The sequence below is a fragment of the Giraffa tippelskirchi genome, chromosome 5 (genome assembly GCF_054371585.1).
Source record: "Giraffa tippelskirchi isolate mGirTip1 chromosome 5, T2T-mGirTip1v1.2.pri, whole genome shotgun sequence".
NCBI classification, from domain to species: Eukaryota; Metazoa; Chordata; class Mammalia; order Artiodactyla; family Giraffidae; genus Giraffa; species Giraffa tippelskirchi.
The window spans coordinates 176243432-176252483 of NC_137279.1; the positions used below are offsets into that span (position 1 = coordinate 176243432).

General features: G+C 37.1%; 1 pseudogene; it reads right to left on the minus strand.

Annotated features, from left to right (window-relative positions):
• Window positions 1-1362: 1362 nt before the first annotated feature.
• Window positions 1363-1629, minus strand: LOC145506923 (non-histone chromosomal protein HMG-17 pseudogene; annotated as a pseudogene).
• Between the last annotated feature and the right edge of the window lie 7423 nt (window positions 1630-9052).

Sequence of the window (9052 nt, forward strand, 5' to 3'; positions counted from 1 at the left end):
AGAATCAAAAGGAAAAACGAAGAAGCAGAGTTACCAAAAGTAATGTTCTCGGCTTCCCTCACAGCTCAGTTGGTAAAGAATCTGCCTGCAATGCAGAAGACCTGGGTTCGATTTCTAGTTCGGGAAGATCCCATGAAGAAGGAAATGGCAACCCACTCCAGTATTCTTGCCTGGAGAATCCAATGGACAGAGGAGCCTGGCGGGCTACAATCCATGGGGTCGCAAAGTTGGACCATGACTGAGCAACTAACACTTTCACTTTTTCCACTTGGAATTCCTTGTATCACAGCATGACCTGTGGGAGAGACGGGAAGGGAATGGGAAAGAGGTTCAGATTAAATTGTACTTGCGATCTCTTACTCCATACACATCTTTCTCTTTGGCCTCTCTTGTTCTCTGACATGTCTCTTTGTGTCTTCACATCTCTTTGAGGATGCCTTACCTCTCCTCTCCTCCCTCCAACTTCCTATCCTGGTCCCTGCCCTGCCCTAAACACACCATGAACAGTGGAGAAGTTCTATCTGAAATCTAACTTGAGTGATTTCCGTTGAAGTTTCTCACCTGGACACTGAGGAGGAAATTTCATATGGAGGGATCATCAACTCTCATAGTCCCCAACATTCCATCCAGCTTCTAGATTTCATCATGAATCTTCCTCAATTTGCACCTTGGAGGAGGAGATGATGGAAAGGAAATGTATAAGAATAGGGACAATGGACTTCCCTGGTGATACAATGGATAAGAATCTGCCTGCCAATGCAGGGGACACAGATTTGATCCCTGGTCTGGGAATACTCCTCATGCTGTGGAGCTAAACCTATGTGCCACAACTACTGAGCCCGTGCACCTAGAGCCTGGGCTCCACAACAAGAGAAGCCACCACAGTGTACTGCAATGGGGAGTTGCCCCTGATGCCGCAACTAGAGAAAGCCCATGAGCACCAATGAAGACCCAGCACAATAAAAAATAAGCAAAGAAATTTATAAATAATTTTTTTAAAAAAAGAATAGGGATGGGGTGCATTGGAGATAAGATGGAGATGGCAATGAAGACAGATTCACCATCACCAAGGATGGGTATTGGAAATGGGTAGAAATGAACCCTGGAAGAAGCAGGAACTGATGATAAAGATGAATGAAACTGAAGATAAAAATGAAGATGGAGATGCAGATGGGATGGAGACCAGATAGAGATGGGGATGGGATAGAATCTGAGGATATGATATGGATCGGAATGAGAATAAAGATGGAAAGAAGGATCTGTAGGGATGGGGAATGGAGCTGAGGAGATGAGTACAGAGATGGGGATAAGAGTGGAGGTAGAATGGAAGCGGAAACAGGAATAGGATGAAATCATGAAACTTCACTTGGTATCTCCAGCACCTTCAGCTTTCTGCACCTTGTCTGTTTTGGCAGCTCCATTTTTTGCAGGGTTATTCCCATCCTTGCTAGCATCACTCCCTTTCACTTTGGGTGCCTTCTCTCTCTTCTTTGCAAGTGCCTTTTTAGGCTTGGGCTCTGACTTTGGAGGAGCAGGTTTAGCAGATAACCTCATAGATCTTCCCTGTGGTTTGTCCTGCACCTTGGCTTTATCTCCTTTAGCATCCCCTTCAGTCTTTCTCTTGGGCATAATGGCAGGGGGACTTAGGTGCTAGACACACAGGGATGCTGTTGTGCACAGGTTTTGTTTAGTCCACGGATCACTCTTCCTTCTTCTTCATTGTTCCGGTCATTGGTAATTCTTATCCAATTACATTCCCACAAATATTTTACAATATGCTTGTCATGTTGGCATTTTCTTTGGGATTGCATTGAATCTATAAATCTATTTGAAGAGACTAAATACATTACTCTTCCAGTCCATAAACATGTCTTTCTATCTCTCTAGATCTTCTGTAGTGGTCATTTTGGCAGCACATAAACTGTTTTGATCCTCTGTAATGTCTATCATTAGAATTTTACCATTTTCCCTTAAGAGGTCTTGTACATATTTTGGTAGACTTATTCCTAGGACTTCATCTTTTTTAATACCATTGTGAGTTTTTTATTTCAATTTTTGGTTTCTTTCAGGAATGTAGAAATAAAATTGATTTTGTTAATGCAGGTTTTATATCTAGCAACTGGGCTGTTTTAATTATTTATCTTTACATTATTTAAGGTTCTTAAATACCTAAAATCATAGGGTCTGCAAATAATGCCAGTTTTGTTTCTTCCTTTCCAGTCCTTTATCTTTTCATTTTTTCCCTTTTCATACATCACAGTCTATGACCTCAAGGACAGTGCTGAATAGAAGTGATGATTGCAGGCATTCATGTCTTGTTCCAATCTCAAAAGGAAAGCTGTTACTTGCTACAGGATTTTTGTAAACAGCTTTTATCAGGCTAAGGAAATGTCATTCTATTCTTAGTTTGTTAGGAGTTTTCATGAATAGATATTAAATGCTACCAAGTGCTTTTCTGTGTCTATTGAAACTGTCATATGATTTTTCTTATAATTTGTGAATGTGGTGAATCAAACATCGATATTTTGAATGTTCAAACTAAAGGTGTTTATTAGTTGGATTTACATATCTGAAATTCTGTCTTGGTTACTGTTGAAACAGCTTCCACACATTTCAGATTAATTTTTTTTTTTTAATGTTCATGTTAGAGGAGGGACTCTCTTACATTCAACACCAAAATCTGTTTTCTGAAACCTCCAGCCAATCTTTTCCCACAGTTACCTGAACAAAAGGGTATAGGTCAACACTCTAGTACTTTGACAATTAAATTCACTTTAGCTATTCCCTTTAAAAGTATGCAGTAAAATTGCAAATCAAAAGAGAAAACTGGAACCATTTGCAGTTTGGATGGATATAGAGCTTATTTCACCTTGATTCAATACCTTTTAATACATACTTGGCAGAATTTCTATAAATCTCAGCAACTTAATTCCACTTACTAAAATTTCACAGGAAAATCCAGTCTTTGAGCATAAAGGGTAATCTTACCTTTTCTTTATTGGTTAGCACTTTCAAATTTTCTAAAAGAATAATTATTCATAATTTCTAGGAAGTACCATAGCTTTTCCCCTCTCTCATTAAAAATAAATCTCAATTGTACATTGTTTATTCAGTTTAAGTACACAGAATTTTTGAGCAGAGATGAAACCTTCTGGCTGTTTAGGTGAGTTGGCAGAGATCCTGACCCCTCATTCTTTTATCGAGAAACCACACCCAGCAGCTGTGACATAGCCACTGAAACAGCCTGTATCTCTTCAGCCTTGAAAAGACTTTGTATATCTCAAAAGCTTTGAGTCTGTGAAGGGATAAATATAATGTGGTATATAGCTGAACTATTGTTCAGCTTTCAAAAGGAGGAAAAGGGTGGGGGAATTGAATGAAGGTGGTCAAAAGGTACAAATCCTACTCATAAGATAAATGAGGACTGGGCATGTAGTGGACAACATGGGGACTATAGTTAACACTGCTGTATGGCATATTTGAAGGTTGTTAAGAGACTAGAACTTCTCAAGGGGAAAAAGAATTTTTTTTAAACTATCTGAGGCAGTGAAAATTAACCAAACTTGCTGTGGTAATCATTTCACAGTACATGTATGTGAAGTTACTATGCTGTACACCTTTAACTTATTCAGTGCTATATGTCCATTATATCTCAATACAGGGGGAAAATTAAACTAAAATTTAAAATTAAATTAAATTTTGGGCTTCCCTCATAGCTCAGTTGGTAAAGAATCCACCTGCTATGCAAGAGACCCTAGTTCGATTCCTGAGTCGGGAAGATCTGCTGGAGAAGGGATAGGCGACCCACTCCAGTATTCTTGGGCTTCCCTTGTGGCTCAGCTGTTAAAGAATCCACCTGCAATGCAGGACACCTGGGTTCGATCCCTGGGTTGGGAAGATCCCCTGAAGAAGGGAAAGGCTACCCACTCCAGTATTCTGGCCTGGAGAATTCCATGGTCTACGTAGTCCATGGGTCGCAAAGAGTTAGACACAACTGAATGACTTTCACTTCACTTCACAGTGTAGTCAAAGCCATAGAAACAAAAAATAGAATGGTGGTTCTATTCAGGGGCTGGGTGGGAAGAGGAAATAGAGAGTTGCTTTATGAGTATAGAGTTTCAGTTTTGCAAGTTTTGAGATTGGTTGCACAACAATATGAATATACTTAACACTACTAAACTGTACACTTAAAAATAATGAGACGGTAAACTTTATGTTATGTTTTATCCTAATTAAAAATTTTAAAAAGTGCAGAGTCTATATCTGTATCAATGTATCTGGCTATTAGTTAACAAAACAGATTTCTTTTTCCCCTTGAGGCACCATCAGTATTTTGTTTTTAAAAGACGCTCATTAATTTTTAAATAATGCCAGCTACACCTACAGCTTAGCGCTGTAATAGCACAGGAAATCCGATAGGGGTAGGAGTCTCACTACTGAAGAGGAGGATCTGAGCTCTTTGCGGGGAGTAAGCTTGAAAACATTCTTTGGAGCAGCTGGAGCTATGTTTCTTTAAGAGCCGAATTGGGAGGTCATGATCCATATTCAAAGTCCTTTCCTGCCTGTATCCACATCTCAGCTATCTCAGCCCGACAGCCCCTCTAATTATATTTGGGGTGACATCCTTATGGCCTGGAGTGTCCACAATGTAATAATTTGGTTTTCTACTTTGTAAAATGTCAATGTCCATCATGACTTTCTTTTCCTTATCTTTGCTGATGCCATCTGAGACTGTATGTATGTGAATATGGATTTGCCAGCCTTTTTAGAGTGCTGTCTATACCTATGCATAGTTCTTTTGTCTTTATCACCCAAATGGCCCATCAATGACATCACCAGACCAATGACCACCAGGCTGAGCTGCTGATCCTCTACATTTTCTCCCTGTTCTGCAGTAACAAACAACTCCTAGATCTTAGTGGTTTGAGTATGATTGTTCTGTTGTCCTTATGACTAATTAGGGCTTCTTAGGTGGCTCAAGTGGTAAAGAATTTACCTCCCAATGCAAGAAACGCAGGTTTGATCCCTAGGTGAGGAAGATCCCCTGGAGGAGAAAATTGGCAATCCACTCCAGTATTCTTGCCTGGAAAATCTCATGGACAGAGAAGCCCCAGAAGCTAGTCTATGAGGCTGCAAAGAGTCAGACACAACTGAGTACACGTGCAGGAGTTAACGAATTAAAGTTATACATTTTGGAGCAGGAAAATCAGGTAAATGATGTGCCCTTCTCAGTGCATCATGCATGTTAGTTGCTCAGTCGTGTCTGACTCTTTACAGTCCCATGGACTGTAGCCCCCATGTTCCTCTGTTCATGGAATTTTCCAGGCAAGAATACTGGAGTGGGTTGCCATTTCCTTCTCTAGGTCAGTGCATCATATCAGAAGACATATGACATCTGTTGTCCTTTGACTGATGAGAGTAACTTTCACCACAAACTTCTTCACTGTAAAGATAAAAAAATAAAAAATTTAATTTTGTTGGTATGCTAAAAATATTTTTATTGATATACTAAGAAAGGAGAGAAAATGAAATCATATTGAACACTCAAAAAACCAGAAAAGGCAGAGAAAGAGTGGAAGTCAAAAACAGGAACAAAGAACAAAGACAACAGGTAGAAAATAGTCACAAGTATGGTAGATATTAATCTAACTATATCAATAATCATTTTAAATTTCAATGGTCTAAATATACCAATTAAGAAACAGAGATTGTCAACATAGATAAAAGAACGTAAATACATGTTTCTACAAGAGACTCACTTTAATTTTTCTTGGTATATGATACTTTCATTTTTGCAAGAGACGAGTATGAAGACACTTGAAAAAGATTAGAAGTTATGGTCTATACTCCCACTTGATGCTCCCCACTGGATGGGATTAAGAAAACTACTCTACATCTAGGTTAAAAGTAAAGATATAGAGGAAGATATACCATGCTAACACTAATCAAAAGAAAGTTGGAGTAGGGAGTCCCCTGGTGATCCAGTGGTTAAGACTGCATTCTCCCAATGCAGAGAACTCAGGTTCAATCCCTGGTCAGGAAACTAAGTTCCCCCAGGCCTCGTGGCACAACCAAACAAAAAAAAGAAGTTAAAACAAAACAAAACCAAAAAAAGCTGAAGTCGCTGCATTAATTTACAACATAGCAGACTTTGGAGCAAGAAAATTATCAGGCATAAAGAAAGGCATTACATGATGATCAAAGGGTCAATTCTCCATGAAGTCATAACAATCCTTCATGTGTATACACCTAACCACAGTGCATCAAAATACATGAGTCAAAAATGGATAGAACTACAATGCTTGAAATAAATGAATCTACTTTTCTCATTGGAGACTTCAATACTTCTCTATTAGAAATGGACAGATTCAGCAGACATATCAGTAAGGACAAAGGTAAACTCTATAGCACCATCAATCAACTGCATATAATTGACATCTATAGGCTATTTCATCCAACAATAACACAAAACACATTTTTCTTAAGTTCACATTGAAACAAGACAGACCACACTCTGGACCATAAAACATACCTTAACAAATGTAAGAGACTAGAAATTGTACAATATCTGCTCTCAGACAACAATGGATTTAAATTAGAAATCAATACAGAAGAATAGCTGGAAAATTCCAAAATACTTGAAGGCTAAAGTTACTGTTTTTCCTTTCACAATCCACCAGTACTTTGTGGGGAAAATATTTGAGACCATGCTAATTTCCCTTGTTAGTTTTAGTGTTTTTAGAGGATTCTTCCCTGAATCAATTATTATTATTATGGTTGCCAGATATTAATTCCTAACTACCTCATCCTTCTACATTTATTAATTGGCATTCTACTGTAAGAAATAGTTTTTTCTTCTTCCTTGTTTATTTATTTATGTATAACTGTATCAACTCTTGGATTCTTATTTTACTCAATGCATTCTAATCCATACTCTCATTTATTCTGATGCTTGAATTGTCCCATTTTTGGCCAGATGGAGCCACTTTAATCTACGTCCTGTGTCTTTTTGACATATACCAACATTTTTAAAGCACTTTCTTAATTCCTGCCACAACAAGATTGTCCAAGTTCATGTGTATTTTCCCAAGTTCAGCCTACAAGCATTTTTTTTAGTGTGGATTTAAAAACCAAGATCTAGGCACTAGAAGAGCTCATTGTTACAAAAGTGTTACTGTTTTTAGATCCTCTTAGTGGACCAAGCTAGGAAATGCGTATATACATATACATATACACACACATGTCCAAACTAAATTTATTTCAACACTTCCAACTTTAATTCAATAGCACAAGGTTCATTCTAACCTTTCCTCTTTTCACAATTGTAACTTCCTTCTTCAACAATAAGAAACTTGGTATACGTATTCAATCCTGCAATACACAGAAAAAGAAATTTCAAAATCTCTAGCCTATACCATTGCAAAAAACAAACCAGATCTCAATATTAAACAGAACTCCATATTTCTGTTTTTCTTTGACTGAAGAATGTGTACACAAAATTCTGTGTTCAAAAGCTATCTGAATTAGCTCTTTTTTTCCTTCTACCGTGTGGTTTGTTTTTCATTTTAAACACATTTGGTTTCATTTATTTCTTTGTATTCCATTGTAGGCTTCACCTCTTTTTTTGTTTTGTTTTTTATTTGTTTTTGTTTTTAGTATTAAAACATTAGCATGATTCCAAAACTCAGAACTGTAACAACAGGTGTACTCAGCAAAGCATCTCTCCCCTTTCCCATTCTCTGTACCTTAATTCCATCCCCACATTCTTTCCACCTCATTCCTCCCACCCAGTGTGGGTCACCAGTCTCATTAATTCCTGCTCTCACCATTCTATGCTTCTTTGCACAAATAAACAGAAACATGCATATTTTCTTATTTTCATTCTTTCTTACACAAAAGGTAGTATTACTGTAGACACCCTTTTACATGTTTCTTTTTTCATTTAACAATACATTCTGGAAACTATTCTGTATCTCTTCATCTAGATTCTTGCTTCCAGTTGCATGGTATTTGTGTGTGTCAGTCACTGTCCTATGCATTTAGGTTGCTTCCAATATTTTGCAGTGTCAAGCATTGCGGCATGAATAGACTCGTCCATATTTTCATATTGTTAGACACATATCTTCTATAAGTGAATCAGGGACAGATGAATCAGGAGATAAACACATATGCAGTTTCGATAGATATCACTAAATTCCCCTCCATAGGGTTGTGCCAATTTGCATTCCCATTAGCAGTGTATAAGACTGTTTCCCCAGAGCCTCACCAATGGAAATGTTTCATGATTTTTGGTTTTAAAACAGTTTGATGAGTGAGAAATGGTATCTCACAGTAGATTTACTTTGCATTTTCTGTTATTATGAGTAAGGTTGAACATTTTTTCATATGTTTAAGGGCATTTTAATATTTCTGTGAATTGTCTTTTTGGTCTTTTGCTCATATTTCTAATAAGCTTTAGTCTTATTTCCTTCAATTCTTTTTCATTAAAAAATGTATATACTTCTTTAAAAGATGTCAATAATAACTATTATTTAAACCAACAATGCTTCTATAATTCATTTTCATTTCATTTTAGATGAAAGTGTATATAAAATTTCAAATTTGGTTGATTGTTCTTATAAAATTAAAATAGCAATTTTCAACTTAAATCTATCAAATGTTTCACTCTCTTTTTAATTTTATTTTTTTTAACTTTTGGCCATGCCCTGCAGTTTGAAGGATCTTATTTCCCCAACCAGGGATCAAACCTGCGCCCTTGGCAGTGCAAGTGAAGAGTCCTAACTATTGCACCACCAGAGAATTCCCTCAAACATTTCATTATTAAAAAACCATTTTAAGATGGTTGGGGAAAAATGGTTGGAAAGGGGTGACCACTGAAAAACTCATTCAGTGCAGTGACAGAAGTTCTTGAGCACAAACTAGTCATTCCTTCAAATAACAGCATATATATATATATATACATACATATGTATGTATATATATTAGAGAGAAAGAAATGCCAAAAAACAAAAGAAAAAAGAAAATACATACACATACATGCACACGCACTACC